The 17,539-nt window shown below is 33.0% G+C and overlaps 1 protein-coding gene and 1 non-coding gene across 2 annotated transcripts in view; one reads left to right on the plus strand and one right to left on the minus strand.

The window, feature by feature from the left end:
* The window catches only part of EPHA6 (EPH receptor A6), a 973,333-nt gene that overhangs the window by 343,384 nt on the left and 612,410 nt on the right, over positions 1-17,539 (plus strand). The window lies entirely within an intron of this gene.
* Positions 11,934-12,042, minus strand: LOC126026951 (small nucleolar RNA SNORA15). Its single transcript, XR_007502134.1, has one exon. It is a non-coding gene; the product is annotated as a small nucleolar RNA SNORA15 (small nucleolar RNA).

Here is a 17,539-nt window from a genome sequence, read left to right on the forward strand (position 1 = left end):
TGCTAAAAAGTAATGACAACTATTTCAGATCCATCTTACTTCCAGAGAGAACAAGAGAACTAAATTTTATTAGTGGTATCTAGTGACTTATGTAGGTGGTATCTGTGGCTTACACAGTGAAATGTACTGTCAATATTTAGTTGAGAATTTTATATATCATCTTTGTTATAGTTTAGGTAGATCTTCTGAATCCAGTTTTTTAACTACTCCAAATATTTTAGGTACCCAGTGTTCTTTATGTGTGTTATTGGGGTAATTTTATTCTTTTTGAAAAATATTTATTTAGGCTTTGCCAGTAAAAATCAAAGTTATAAATAATAGAATTTCAGACATGCAATATCTTTTCACCAATCCCATCATCCAAGCAAGTAAAAACTTTTTGAAGTGTTCTTTCATGATGATCATTCATAATCACCTCTATTCTCCTTATAACCAGCTTATTGTCAGACTCTATTATCTCCTAATTTTAATATGCTATTCACATATCTTTAAGCCTAATACCATCTTTTTATATGAGAACTCTATAGAATCTAGATTCTTTGGTTATGAATCTTCTATATCCTCTGTCTCTGAGCCACCTAAAACTACTTTAGCCTTGAAGTAGCAGAACACTTAGTAATATTTCCCTCTTAGTATTGAGAGCTAAATTAAATTGACAATTTGCCATATGATAAAGACTATATATGCTCTGATCTTAGCATATTTTTATATATATTTAGTATAACTATTATGTATATATAAAATTAGGATAAAATTGCTCACTTTATTGTCAAATTAATCATTATTTATTTCTCAATTTGCATATACTTCCTGTGAATATATTACTGGCTCTTTTCACATATCATGACTTACTCTATTTTTGGAGGTATGGTCCATATACCATGATGTTCTCAAATATCTCCCAACTCCCTAACAAAATAAAACAGTTATTATTTTCTAAATCTTAAAGAGAGTTCACTTAATTCTCCTTCAAAGATGAACAGTATGTTATATTTCCAGTATCATATTTCATAAGTTTTCTTTTAATTTTGGGATGACTATCAATAGTACTCAGGACTTAATCCTTTTTCTGGGTTTAGAGATCACTTCAGGTGGTACTTGGAGAAACATTTATAGTACCTGGGATTAGGCCAGTAGAGCAAGAGCTCTACCCACTATACTATCTCTCTGACCAAGGTCACATATAATTGATATTACATATTTAATAGTTCATATTATGCAGGATGTACTGGTCACCTTTACTATGTATATAATAAAACTTACTATGTATATTATAAACATTTATTAATACTGATTTATTGATATAGGTATTTAGTGAGTTGATGTTTGCAACTCATTATCAAGGGGCAGTAAAAATTAGTACAAATAAACTCACATGCCTGACTATAAAGAATAATGAAGAAAAGAAAAACAAATCTATTTATGGTAAAGGAAGCATCAGTGTACATAGACTGAAGTGAGAAAGACTAGAAAAAATAGTTATTATTTCCTTGACATTTATGACTTTGCCATTAAATATTTCTGCAAAAAGAAATGAAACTTTCTCCATGAGCATTATGTGTGAAACAAATTATAGAGTAGTAGGTAAAGACTTGTATATTGAAATTGAAATGGCATTATTTCTTTTTTTGGTGATTAATGAATTCTTTGAAAGTGTATTTTAAAGTAGTCAATACAATTTTCATCTTATGTTTGTGTATACAAAATAGCATTGCAATACATCCTGACAAAGGCAGAGGCTTGGTTTCAATTTGAAAGAAAAGTACATGACTAGTTTTCTATATAACTGTGAAATATGAGGAATTATCTTTGCCATTTAGATTAAACTTTCTATCGAAAGGATCTTTGTGTTACTTTAACATTGAATTTGGGTGATTGTTTTATTGTAAAAAGCAATTGCTCTCCCTAAGGAAGTTTTAAATTTAATGGAACATACATTTGGTAATACCATCTGTTATGATGTGTAAATATGCAAGCCGTACTATGAAGGACAGCATATGAGTCTTTTAGTCCCAAATACTTTTCACTCTACTACTTTTCTTTTAAAAATGCATTAATATTTGCAGAAACATCAAATTACATAAGTAAATATAATTTCATTTTTTAAAAATACCTGTTCAGTGCAAACTATCTATGCTTACCCCATATTCACATATAAAAGCTGAAAATATTTACATTTTATAAATTAAATTATAAAATCTCAAATAAATTTAAACTATTTAAAAATATTTATTTTTAAATAAATTTAAAAATTTACCATATATACACATAATTTTTTTCTCTGAATAGAAAAACATTGCCTGTGTTCCTGTATATAACAAATACAATATATATCACATTATGTTGAAAAGGCAAATTAGGACAGACCTTAAGAGACTAGTGATTAAGAAAAATTCATATTTGCTCAAATTTACCATATTTTGTTGTAATTTCTACTATTCTAGTTCAAAGAATTGCACACAGCACTATGAGATGAGATGGATCTTGTGGACTTACAAGGCTGTGCTCTATCACGGAACCATTTCTCAGCTGATATTTTCGAACACGTTTTTAAAATAAAAATTTTAATTGAGTCAACAAGAGATACAGTTACAAAGTTGTTCATGATTGGGTTTTAACCATATAAAGTCCAACATCCATCTTTCACCAGTGCACATTTCCACCACCAATTTTTTAAAATAATTTTTCTGGAAGAATGATTTGCAAAGCAGTAATAGACAAATCTGTTTTCCTGAAATTTTACAGAATTTAAAAGATTACTAAATCAGTATAACTTAAAAAAATGTAGTACATAAATTGCCATATGTGTTTGTTGAAGCTGTAAATTAGGTAACTCCATAAAGTTCATATAATGAATATGGGCTGCATAATTTTACAGTGAAAGAATCCTAAATTAGCCTGGATTCTAATAATAAGTATATGTTCTTGCTCATTCTTTATCTTCATTGTTGATCAGCTGCTCCTAGTCTGTAGATAGTCTTCATGCCAGAGTTTAGGCTGAAGGTACATCTTCCATTATTATAAATTTTTGGTTATTAACAAAGTGGAAAAAAAAACAGTGAAACATGCAAATTCCTAAACCCAATCAGAGATACCAAGACACTTTTCTTTTTTTGTATTATAAAACACAATACCTCAATAAAGATTTGTTTTGATTTTTTGTTTTGGGGCCATACCTGGTGATGCTCAGGGGTTACTCCTGGCTCTGTGCTCAATAATCTTTTCTAGCAGGCTCAGGGGACCAAATGGGACACCGGATATTGAATCCAGGTCTGTCTTGGGTTAACTGCATGCAAGGCAAATGCCATACTGTTGTGCTATCTCTCCAGCCCCACAGATTAGTTTTTAATGACAATGACTAAAGTTCACCACAACATTATCTCATAATCTAACTGCACAAATTTATTTTCATATTACCATTTTATATATTATAACCTTACCTTAGACCTTTAATTGAAAAATGAATGAACTTTTTACTAGTAACATTTATAGTAGAGTAAGACAGATAGTGGCAAAATTATTAAAAACTGACATCAGATCAATTTAGGTATTGTGCTCAAAAACCAATTATGGTCCCCACAGGTCCGTTTTTTTGTAACCCAGGGTGCTGCAGCAGAATATGCTGTTTCCAGTACAGACAGCAGTTGTATGAACAGTAATAGTACCATGATTCAAAAAGTGCAAGCTGTGATTAGGAATTTAAGTACGGCTGTATTTGAGAACAATAGAAATCCCTAGTGAGCACTACAGCCAAAACATGCTTGAGTTTCACAACTAAATAAGTGTCATCCTCAGTACAGACATGTGCAAGCACAAAAATCATCATTGCATTCTCAAGTAAGAACTGTATGCTAGTCCTGGTCATTGCAACAAGAGCAACACTGGGAAGGGAAAAAATAAAATTAAAATTTATTTTTAATTCAAAATTTTTGTTTGTTTGTTTAGGATCCACAACCGGCAGCGTTCAGGGGTTACTCCTGGCTCTGTGCTCAGAAATTGCTCTTGGCAGGCTCGGGGGACCATATGTGATGCGGGGAATCAAGTGAGGTCTGTTCTAGGTTGGCCCCATGCAAGGTGAATGCCCTACTGCTGTGCTATTGCACTGGCCCCAACTCAGAGGTTGTTGTTTTATCTTTTTTTATTTATTTATTTATTTTTTGGTTTTTGATCCACACCCGGTGATGCTCAGGGGTTACTACTGACTATGCGCTCAGAAATCACTTCTGGCTTGGGAGACCATATGGGACACCTGGGGATCGAGGTGAGGTCTATCCTAGGTTAGTGAGAGCAAGGCAGACACCTTACCGCTTGCACCAATGCTCCAGCCCCAATTCAGAGATTTCTTTAACCATAAATGTATTTGCCTAAAATTGTATACACTTCATGTAATATAGTTATGAAACTGGAGGCTATGAAGAAAACAAAATAAGGCTGGAGAAATGGTTCAGTGGGCTGAGTATATTCTTTCCAGGCAGAAGACCCAGGTTTAATATTTTGAACATAACTGGGAGTAACCCCCAGGATCTGTCAGGGCATAGCAAACAATAAAGAACATAGACAGAAAATGAAGACACTGTAGGCTCAGTAACTTTGGGGAGAGTATCTCTTAACCTATTCAGATTGGGAAAGTAGAGGTTTTCTTTGGTAAAGTCAATGAACAGTTCAATTTTTAACTATTTCTGTAACTTCATTTCTACTTAAAATTAAAGCAAGAAATATACTTTAAAAACTTTGAATCTTCTGCTAACACCTCAGGTATATTGAGTATATATAGCCATGATTAATGTTGCAAACAAAAGAAAAACATGATGAAAGAGAGTGGGAGAAATAAAACTCACTCTAGGAAGACATGAAGATAATAATTAAAAGTTTGGGTATAACATATTTTAACTACATATCTTGATCATTATATTTTTGGATTTTGAGGGACCACACTTGATGGTGCTCCTAATGGTGCTCAGGAGTTTACTCCTGGCTCTGCACTCAGGGATCTACAATTAGCAATACTCAGGAGATCATGTAGAATGCTGGGAATTGAGCCTTATTTGTTATTTACAAGACTAACACCCAACCTATCTATTGGTTCTCAAATTTTGGCTATTGGAGAAAAGAAAGAAAAAATGTGAAAGGAGCCAGAGCAGTGGCACAAGAGGTAGGGCATTTGCCTTGCACGTACTAACTAGGACTGACCACATTTTGATCCCCTGGCTTGACACCCCCCACCCCAGCGTCCCATATAGTCCCCCAAGCCAGGATGGATTTCTGATCACATAGCCAGGAGTAACTGCTGAGCATCACCGGATGTGGCCCAAAAAACAAGTAGGGAGGGAGGGAGGGAGGGAGGGAGGAAGGAAGGAAGGAAGGAAGGAAGGAAGGAAGGAAGGAAGGAAGGAAGGAAGGAAGGAAGGAAGGAAGGAAGGAAGGAAGGGGAGAGGAAGGGGAAAAGAGGGGGAGGGGGAGGGGAGAGAAGGGAAGGAAGGAAGAAAAGAAGGAAGGAAAGAGAGGGAGGGAGGGAAAGAGGGAAAAAGGGAGGGAGGGAGGGAGGGAGGGAGGAAGGGAGGGAGGGAGGAAGAAAGAAAGGGGGAGGGGAGGAGGAGGGAAGGAAAAGGAAGGAAGGATAAAAGGAAGGAAGGAAGGAAAGAAGGAAGGAAGGAAGGAAGGAAGGAAGGAAGGAAGGAAGGAAGGAAGGAAGGAAGGAAGGAAGGAAGGAAGGAAGGAAGGAAAGAAAAGAGAACAAGGGAGGGAGGGAGGGAAAGGGAGGAAGGAAGGGAAGGAAGAAAGGAGGGAGGGAGGAAGGAAGGGAGGAAGGAAGAAAGAAAGGAAGGAAGGAAGAAAGGAAGGAAAGAAGGAAGGGGGAGGGGGATGGAAGGGAAGGGAAGGAAAAGAAAGCAAGGAGGAAGGAAGGAAAGGAAGGAAATAATGTGAAGGAAAGAGAAATTGAGAGTAAAATAAAAGAAAATACAAAAAGAAGGAAAAGGAGGAAAGGAATGGGAGAAGAGGAAAGGGAAGGGAGGAAAGGATAGAATTAAGTATTTGCTAGTATTAGAACAATGATAGTGACAGCTGTAGGTTTATGAGACATATAAACACTGATTATAAATCTATAAAAATAAAGTTTGTTAAATCATTGAATAGATAAGCAAATGAATGTCAATAACTTAAATGCAGAATAAACTCTCCCTTGTGCTGAAAGAGATATGAGCAGAAAATTAAGATGGGAATAGATGACCTACATATATTTTTAGTCCTAGAATAAAGTAAGAAAGACAATAAATATGTAGAAGAGTAGTATAAATACGAATCTACTAGCAGTATAAATGAACAGGGTATATAAGGATCAATCTTGAAAATTCATCCTGAGAGTGATTTGATATTTAAGTGGTATCTGATTCTCCAAGAGAAATATGCAGGAGTAGAAAATATATCTTGGTTACTTTATGCATTGCACTGAGTTTTCCACTGTTCTTGGTACAGAGAAGTTTTAATTTATTCTTGGATTAGTGAACAAATGAGCAGGACTAGCAGGAAACTATTCACGTTTCTGTCCTGAACCCAAAACCCTCATCCTTGAAACTATTTTGGGATTAGATCACTTAAGCAGAACTGTCTAATTGAACTGTGATTCTTACTCATTCTAAAATCCCTGACCAGTACTTTATGTTTGGAGGAAGCATAAATTGCTGAGACACAAATTTAAGCAAATAAAAATCAGTCATAGAATGCCAAGTTGTTTTTCCTCCCTTATTGAACTGAATTATATTCATTTTTAAGTGCAGCTTCTCAACTGTGGAAATTTATCACTATAGACCAGAAGATAGCTGCTTTGATCAAAATATAACTTAGAGTGCATCTACTGCTGAACTCTCTATCAATATCTAAACTGCCCAAAGAGTCATATATTTCAGTCAAACCATTGTTCTTTCAGAAAAAAAATGGTATATTTACATTTTTATTGAGTAAATAGCATACTGTTTAGCACATTAATTTAGAGGTTCTGAAAAGTGATTCATTTACAGCAACAGTAACATAATTTCTCATGCTAATATATTTTGTATAATAATAATAAACTTGGCTAGTTTTTATCATTTTATATCACACAAAATTATATTGTATAAATATGTTAGGCATGCTTTAATTTTAAATGTTTGACTAGACTTATGTTTTGGAAGATAACTATTCAGTACTAAAAATATGTGTAAAATAGCATAAACTGCTTCTGAATTATATGAATTTCTTAAGAGTTGTGATAGTGTACTTTAGAAATGTTGTTATATTAAATATTTTCATATAAGTCTATTAGTTTTGTAGGACTGCAATAACAAAATACCACAGTCTGATAGTTTAAGCAATAGCGATCTAGTTGTTTTCATTTCTGTTATCTGACTGTTCAAGGACAAGATTCTTGAAGGTTTGCTTTCTTCTGAGGCATCTCTCCTGGAATTTAAGAAGGACCCTTCTTTGCTGTGTGTTCAATTGGTTTTTCTTTGTGTATATTACTAATTTTCTTTCCTTTGTCCTAACATCTTTTTCAAATAAATATTTCACTGAAGATATAATTCAGGGTTAGGGTAATTGCCTTTCACACAGGTTATACCTGAGCTCAGGAATGGTTCCTTTACTTCCATAAGTATGATCTCTAAACAGTCAGGAGTAAGCTCTAAGCACCACCAGGTATGACCCCAAACTTAAATAAACAACAATAATTTCACTGAAGTAAGGCCTAGTCTAGGTCCCACTTATGATACCTAATGTCTATCTTCAACTGTAAGGTCTAAGTTTCTATTAGGATTTGAATATGTAAAATAAGTGTTTTTTTCTTTGGGAAAAATATTTGGGACCACAACCAACAGTGCTCAGAAACTATTCCTGGCTCTTTGTTGAGAAGTTAACCCTGGGCAGTGTTTTGGAGACTGTAATGCCATAGCTTTAAACATGGGTCAGTCATATGCAACTATAGTGCTTTATTACATATAATGTCTTTCCAGTTCAATGTTAATTTTAAAGAAAATAAAATTTAATTTCTGGTGCTTTGATAGGAATTTATATTTATAAAAAAATATTTCTAAGATGTATCATCCTTTGAACTATGAAAAATAAGAGCGCTAACTACAGAAAACTGACTTTGACAATCGTGACTGGGCAGAATGTACCTTGAGACCATTAAGGGAAACCCTACCCTAGGCTATAGCCCAGGTCTCCTACAAAAATCAAGATTTCTTAGTGCAAAGCCCAATTCTGACAACAGAGACTGAGCAGAACCTTTGGAACCATAATTTTCTAGACTTCGGCTTAGGGAACGAGCAAACACATGGAGCACATGATACAAAAAACTGAACACACCAACAATGTTGGAACAGTACCTCTCTAGAACCTTAAAAACTATCCTAGGCTTTTCCTAGGACCTGCGCAAAATACCAAGATTGCTTGATACAGTAGCCTTATTTTCTCATCCACAACCGAGAGGAAAGGTTCCTGACACCACAAAACAAAAAAACAAAAAACAAAAAAACCCTGGGATATGGCAATGAGAAGGTATGGAGCCAGTGGTTGTTCCCATGACAATATGCTTCAAGAGTAGAGAAACCCTGAATCTCTTAGGCCACGGGAATTTCCTTCCTTCCCCAATACTTACTGTGCCTATACAAAAAAAAAAAAATGGTGGGGTAACACCAAGCCCTGCCACTGCACCACTTTTTCTGGTTTTATTTTGCTTTATTTTTTTTGTTTGTTTTTTGATATTATTTCACTTCTCTTTTTTCTTCCCCTTTTTTCTTTCTTTTTCACTTTTGGGGATATTATTTGGTGATTTTTTTTCTTTCTATTTTAGTAGTTGATATCAAGTTTTTTCTTCTCTTTTCCTTAACCTTTTTATCTCCAACAGAATAGCATAACTTGAATCATTCAGCCTCATAAAATGAGGGGGGAAAAGAATGATACCAGGACCAGTCATATGAGCATGTACTGTAAATAAAAAATGACCAGATTGGAACACCAAACAGAATAGATACCCAACCTATAACAAGCTGTAAGGTGGAGACCAGTTACACTAGGATTCTGGGGGGTAAAGGAGGGAGATGTGGGAGATAAGCTGGGAACAGGAGTGGAGGGAGGACAACATTGGTGGTGGGAAAGCCTTTCATTCATTGTCACTATGTACTGTAAATAATTCTGTGTAATGAACTTGTCACAATAAAAATAAAGTAAAAAAAGAATAAAAATATTCTTAGGCCTGAATAGATAGAACAATGATTGAGGCATTTACCATGAATATGCCCTATTTGATCCTTACAGCCTTATAGTGTATATAACTCCAAACTTTACCAGAAGTCACCTCTGAGCACAGAGCCAGGAGTAAGCCTTGAACATAACCAAGTATAGTCCATGAATAAAAACAATTTTTGAGGTGAGAAAATATGCCAACAATAAATTTTTTTTTTTTTACATTTTTTAAAAATAATTTTTATTGAGAATAATAGTGAATTACAATTTTTTTTACGGCATTAAAGTCCATATTTTTTTTTATTTTCTTCCATATTAATTTATTGTTGAGCAATTTTCTTTTTTTTTTTTTATTTTTTTTTTAATTTTTTTTTATTTAAACACCTTGATTACATACATGATTGTGTTTGGGTTTCAGTCATAAAAGGAACACCACCCATCACCAGTGCAACATTCCCATCACCCAAGTCCCAAATCACCCTCCTCCCCACCCAACCCCCGCCTGTACCCTAAACAGGCTCTACATTTCCCTCATACATTCTCAATATTAGGACAGTTCAAAATGTAGTTATTTCTCTAACTAAACTCATCACGCTTTGTGGTGAGCTTCCTGAGGTGAGCTGGAACTTCCAGCTCTTTTCTCTTTTGTGTCTGAAAATTATTATTACAAGGGTGTCTTTCATTTTTCTTAAAACCCATAGATGAGTGAGACCATTCTGCGTTTTTCTCTCTCTCTCTGACTTATTTCACTCAGCATAATAGATTCCATGTACATCCATGTATAGGAAAATTTCATGCCAACAATAAATTTTTGAAAATTATTCATGAGAATATTTTTTAGTTTTTGTTTTGCCAAAAATCTGAACTGCCAAATATGATCTTTCTAATCACATAAGACTGTGATTTGTTTGTTTTAAATAAGAAGATTTAAATTATGTGAGTGTTAAATATAAAATAAAAACCTTGCTTGCTTGGAGATTTAACAGCTGCTGTTAATAAGGATATGGTTTATAGTAAAATAATTAAATATGACTAAATTTTTTATGATACACAGAGGAAGAATATGTTTCATTTTATTTTATCTTTTCATTCTTGTTTTATATTGTCTTTAATATTGTTGAAATACTTTATCTTAATTTTTAAGACTTCATTAAAATTGAGTGTAATTTTATTTAATATAGCTTTCCAGTTGAAATGTATAACAATTATGAATTAATAATAAATCATAGAAGATGTTTATTTTTGGTTTTTGGGCCACACCCAGTGATGCTCAGGGGTTATTTCTGACTAGGTGCTCAGAAATCACTCCTGGCTTGGTGGACCATCTGGGTGGCCAGGAATCGAACTGAGGTCTGTTCTGGATCAGACACATGCAAGGCAATTGCCCTACCTCTGCACTATCACTCCAGCCCTGATATTTTTAATCTTAATATGCACAGAAGTATAATCCTTTCCATTTTCAGATAAGAAAGTTGTAACCAAGTCAAATAAATGTAATATTTAAAATGGGTTCATGGAAAATTAAATAAAATACCTTGGAAAATGTTTCTCACTAAAAAACCAAATTAATATAATTCAAAATAACATATCATAAATAATAAATTAAAAATAAAATATTTATCATAACAAGTGACAGAACATTTTTAAGTAAAATCTATGAAAATCAAAAAATTTATAAAAATAAGGAATACTTTCTGTTAGAAAATTGTAATTGCAGGCTATCACATCATTTATCATATATAAAATTATAAAATATTATAAATTCAATTTTTAATTATAAAGAATGAGCATTGACTGTTTTCCTAAAAAGTGATGATATATTTTGTTAAAATTAGAGTTTAAGAATCACTTCAAATGTATTCAGAAAATATTGACTAATTTTAAATAGTTAATCATTTATTTAAAATGTCAGACTACTACCAGAATTATTATGTGTATATATATTTAAGTCCTGAAAATTGAAGTCCTGAAAATTACCTTAAATAACCAAGTTCATACTTTGTATGCAGGTGACCGTATTTCAATCTCTGGTACTACATATTCCCCCAGGAACTACCTGAAGCAACTCCCATGCACTGAATTAGGAGTCAGCACTAAATCCCATTTTATGTGTTCCAAATCCCTCCCCAGAAAATACATAAAAATATGCTTATCTGGGGCCAGAGCGATGGCACCAGTGGTAGGGCATCTGCCTTGCATGCACTAACCTAAGACAGACTGCGATTCAATCCCCCAGCATCCCATATGGTCCCCCAAGCCAGGAGTGATTCAGAGTTCATAGCCAGGAGTAACCCCTGAGCATCACCAAGTGTGGCCCAAAAACCAAAAAAAAAATTATATATATATATATATATATATATGCTTATGTATTATTAAATTAAAAACAGTTAGAAATCATACACATATACATATAATGAACATATATTACACATGAAATACATGCCTAACATTATATGGTACCCTATATATGCATGCTCATAAATAAAACTAATAACTATATTCAATAAGAGTATTTTAAAATAAACATGGTAGCAAATGTCTTAGTAGAATGAACAGTATTTTTGCTTTTTGGACTATTCTGCACTAAACAAAATTATCTTGATATCATATTAAATTTAGTTTGCTCATGAATTCAATATAGGCATTTTGTATTTTCCATTTTCATTTGAATCTGTGGGGATGAGCTAATGATACAGAACATTTTTATTTGCTTTATGTGTACTCACTGTTAGTAATGATAAACCATTGCAAGGGAAAACTTTACTTTTGCCTGGTGCCTGACTGTATAAATATTGATAGAAAGAATACAGTATTCAGTCATGCTTAGCATAGAATTTTAATACCTGTAATTGGACTAAAGGTTTTTATATCAGTCATTAGTGAGATTCTTTTTAAAGCAGGAGAGTTGGTATAGATTTAACAAAAAATACATCATACTAAATTATGTGATTTTTTCAGCTCTATTTTATGTCATGCTCTATTTAATCAGTCAAACAAAATATTATCATACCTTGAATTCAGATATCAGTGTTGGGCTGTTTTGAGGCAAATAAAACAGACTGTCTCAAGTGTAGCATAGTTTTTTTTTACAAATTTATAAAAAAAAACCTGTTACATTATTCTAAGAAGATTTAATTCATCAATATTTTTATTCTGTAATTAATTCAAATAATAGCTTCAGAATAAAATCTGGAAGCTCTGTGATTATTTACAAAGATTTTTCTGCATGTGGGGTTTGTGATCATTATGTACACATATGTATATACACACCTATGTAAAACATATAGTTATGTTTTTCTGGACATAATTATAGGGAATATCCTGTTTTGTCATTGTTGTAAATTTGTTTAGAATTTAAAACTTCCTTTTGCATTATATTAATTAATCAATGTCTAAGAGGTTCAATGGATTCTGCAACACTTGGCATATCTGCAGTGTCAATTCACTGGCAGTTAAGGTTCAATTCTATGTATTAGATTGAATTGAATTATTTTTAAGATAATATTTGTTCTACTGTCATTATTTAGCTAAAAAATTTTAAATAGTCAAAACATTAATAGACATATAAGACTAGTAGGTATATGCATTGACTATAGTATTTTATGAACCATTTTTAATTTAAGTTAATTTAATTTAATTTAATTTTTTTTTTTGTTTTTAGGGTCACACCCGGCAGTGCTCAGGGTATACTCCTGGTTCTATGCTCAGAAATAGCTCCTAGCAGTCCCGGGGACCACATAGGATGCTGAGATTTGAACCACTGACCTTCTGCATGCAAAGCAAACACCTTACCTCCATGCTATCTCTCGACCCTTAATTTTATTTTTATCTTAAAATATTTAATCTTAAAATGTCTTTAAAATTCTATCAGGGTATCCTTTAGAACAGTACAGTAGAGGATTGGAGATGTAGTAAAATAAGTAAGAATATTTTATTGTATGCATCTTACTTGGGGTCCCTCTCCAGAACTCCAAATAGTCCCCGAAGTACCTCTATGAGTGATCGCTGATTACAGAGCCTCAATTAATTCCTGAAGTCTTCCAGGTGTAGCCACCAAAAACAAATAATAAATTTTATAAAAAACACAATAATATAGTTTCAAAAGTAGGAGATTAAACTTTCTTTTATGTTCTACCACATGAAAATAGCTTCCCACCTGTTGTTTCCACAGACTGATTTTCAACCTCAGAGTACTGATTTTCTCAGTCATACTCAGCTACATTTGATAGAAGATAGTTGAAAATAATATTCCTTAGAATCTAAGTAGATGTTCAGCCTCCTTCACTATAGAATTCTGAAACCTGGTGTTTTTAATTTTTAACTATCCTAGTAAAGAGTAGTCATAATTGTGACAGTATAGTTCACAAATAATGTGGTCAAAATTTTAATATCTTTTAATTCATTAATATATATTTCTAGTTTCAATTTAGAAACTTGATAGGGCACTTCTCTCTCTACTTAAACACAATATCTAGGCATAATATGGCTTCTTGACATAATCATGTCTTTAACATTTTTCCCTTGGACCATTTTGTCCAACTAAAAGGATTTACTGGATACTACGTGAATCAATTCAAACGTTTTAATAATGTGTGTGGTTTCCTAATCCTTGAGTTAAGTGAGTCCTTGCTGCCTGACACATTTCTCAAAGGATTGAAATGAGAAGCAGTTGACTCTTCTAACCTTACAATATGTGAATCTTTACTGATCTTTCTATTTACTTTTTATAATTTTTAAAGAATAGACTGTGTACTGTGTGTGTAAGAAAGAGAGAATTCAGCTATTCTTGTAACTTTATAAAATATATCTGATTGTATTTCAAGGTACACTGATACCTCGGGGTTTCCATTCCTCTTTTTCTTTTTTTAAAACATTTTCTTTTTTTTTTTTGTATAAAACTACAGAGCCAAGTAATAGCATAGCGGTAAGGCATTTTTTTTTCATGTAGCCAACCCAGAACAGACCTAACTTTGATTCCCAGCATCCCATATGGTCCCCCAAGTCTGCTAGAAGTTATTTCTGAGCACAGAATCAAGAGTAACCATGAGCACTATTGGGTGTGGCCCCCAAACCAAAAAACCAAAACAAACTACAACAACAAAAATCCTACAAGATATTTATAAATTTACCAAATGTTTCTCCAATTTATATTATGGCTTATCATATTTTATTTCTCAGTAATTAATTTCTGGAATTGTGTAAGAGACAATTCCAGGATCCTTTTAGGAGGAGAGACCACCCCAAGCAGAGTGCTCAAGGACAAAGAAGTCATCCTGGAAATACTAAACAATTTCAAACCTAGGGATCAGTAATGGCACAACACAGCTGTGCTGAGAGATACCAGGAAGCCAAATTGTGTAAGTTTTCTATCTTTACATAAAATGTTGGGACAGCAAATGATGCTAAATAGCAGTGATAGTAATGTATTCTTGTTTAAATTATATTTTAAGTTGAATACTTAGATCATTTCTCTTTAGCATTACACAGCATTGTAAAATAAAGTGAAGGACCATCACTTTTCTAATATTCCTTGTTCTTGAAAAAAAAGAATGAGTTGAATGTGGTTTTTCTTGTCACTTCTAGTTATGAATGTAATATAGTTCTATTACTGTTACAGTGACCAGACACAAAACTAAGCTCAATTCTGGTTTAGATGGGAAAGGTCCAGTTGTCTCAAAGGGAAATAATTACACATAATTTCATAATTCCTTATATTCTCCTCAGAAATCAGTGAAACAGAAGTTAAAATATCATTTTAATATATTTGATGGGAGGATGTCCAAAACTTGGATCACATCAAATATTTTTAAAGATTTGAAAATATAGTGCTTCTCATACTTCTGTTGAAACATTAAATTTTCTTTTTATTTCAAAGTATATTTAATCACATTGAAGAAAATTTTATGCATGTTTGGAAAATTTGAACAATAAACATACCATGATTAAGAAAAGCATTTATCAACTGAGTCAATAACCTTTACTATAGCATTGTTTCTAAGTTTTTGTCTTGTTTCAGTTTTGACTCACACTCAGCAGTCCTAAGAGCTTAATTTTGGCTCTGCACACAGGAATCAGTTCTGGAGTTGATATGGAGCATGGTAGTACTGATGGAATCCAAGTGACATGTATGTAAGGCAAGCACCTTTCCCACTGTATTACCTCTCAACGCCCAGCAATATTTTTAAAAGCAAATAATTTTAAATGATGTTATAGAATTTTTAGTTTGATGATATATAGCAAAGCAGTTTTAATGTTTAAGATGTAATTAATAGGGCTAGAGCAATAACATCGTGGGAGGGCCTTTGCCTTGCATACGGCCAACATAAGACAAACCCTGGCTGGATCCCCAGCATACTATATAGTCCCCAGACCTGCTGAGAGCAATTTCTGAGCACAGAGCTAGGGGTAACCCCTGAGTACTGCTGGGTGTGACTCTCCAAATGATTTTATTAATAAATTAATTAAAAAGTAATAAATTAAGATAAGCCAACACAATGATTAAATTTTAGGAACATTCTCATTATTAGGACAGTTCAAAATGTAGTTATTTATCCAACTAAACTCATCACTCTTTGTGATGAGCTTCCTGAGGTGAGCTGGAACTTCCAGCTCTTTTCTCTTTTGTGTCTGAAAGTTATTACTGCAAGAATGTCTTTCATTTTTCTTAAAACCCATAAATGTGTGAGACCATTCTGCGTTTTTCTCTCTCTCTCTCTGACTTATTTCACTCAGCATAATAGTACAGGGGGGGTCGGGTGGTGAGGAGGGAGACTTGGGACATTGGTGATGGGAATGTTGCACTGGTGATGGGTGGTGTTAAAAAAAAAAAAGAAAGAAAAAGTATAAAAGATGCACAACAATTTAGGATTAACTAAAAAAAAAAGAAATTGTCATAATATATAATAGAAAATATTCTTTCAATTTTATAAAGTCCACCATGAGGTATTAGAAAAATATATCAGGTGTGTAGAAAAAAATGTGCCCTTTGTTTAAAAAAAAAAAAAGAAAGAAAAAATGCAGGTGAAGACATTCCTTTGTTTTACCAGGAAAAAAGCAGTAGTGTACTAAAAGAAAAAAAAAAATATAGGTCCCACCGAAAGCCTTAGTCAGAACTGGGACAGGATTTGTGCCACCCAGGCAAGAAAAAAAAAAAAATTAGGAACATTATTGTGAGGGAGAAGAAGGAAACTTATTAGTGACATGCAACTATAACTATATTATTACATTTTATTGAAAATGATGATAGAAATTGTTATCAGAATGTCCACAAAGTTTAGAAACATCATCAAAATAAATAAAGACCTATCTTTTCAGGCTTTTGGCCACTTAGTGTAAGGTCTGATGAATATGAAATGCATATATGAAATACATAAAATTATTTTCTTGTTTAATCTTTTTTATAATATTTATTAGATAATACAAATATGCAATTAGAATGCATAAATTGAGAAGTTTCTTCTAAAGTCACATCAAGGAAAACCTTTTCCTTAAATATAATTTTATTAATTATTAATTGAAACAATAATATTATTAATTATATAGGAAAGTGAGTTAAAAAAGAATTGTAATACATACTCTAGCCATCTTTCTCTAAACAAGATTGTAATGCATAAAGTGCATTTTAGTAATTTCCATGTAATAAATTTGACTAGAAAACAGTAAAATAAGTAATATAGAATAAAACTCTCTTTAGATCTAGGAATATGAATAACAAACCTTATATCTCTCTTCCCTCTCCATTTCACCAAAATATTTTCATTTAGTATGTATATTCTTTTTCACTTTGTTGTAGACATTATGAAAGATTGAGTTGAAACAAAACTATTTTTTAAGTTTAATAATTTTTCATTTATTCACCATGAGAAACAGTTAAAAAGTTGTTCATGATTGAATTTAATTCATTCAATGTCCAACACCCTTCCCTTCACCAGTGCATAATTTCCTCCACCAATATCTCTAGTTTACCAACTTCTTACCTTCCCACTGTCTGCCACTAGGGCAGACATCTTCTTCCTTCTCCACTTCCTTTGTTCTGTCTTCTCCTTCTATTCCTCTTCCTCCTCTTCTACTATCTTCTCCTCTTCCTCTTTCTAGTTCTCTTCCCTTTTAGACACAGTGGCTTTCATTATTATTACAGAAATGTTATCATCACTTTATCTCCTTTTGGCACCCAGCTATTCTCTAGATTGATCATTTTCAAGTATTTTTGTTGCAATGATCTCTTCCTTCCCTAAAGGCACTCCCTAACTATTTGTGGCAAGTTTTGCACTATGGACCAGTTTATCATGAGGCTATTTCTCTCCACCAAAATTTTCAGTCA

Source organism: Suncus etruscus, chromosome 13 (genome assembly GCF_024139225.1).
Source record: "Suncus etruscus isolate mSunEtr1 chromosome 13, mSunEtr1.pri.cur, whole genome shotgun sequence".
Taxonomy (NCBI): Eukaryota; Metazoa; Chordata; class Mammalia; order Eulipotyphla; family Soricidae; genus Suncus; species Suncus etruscus.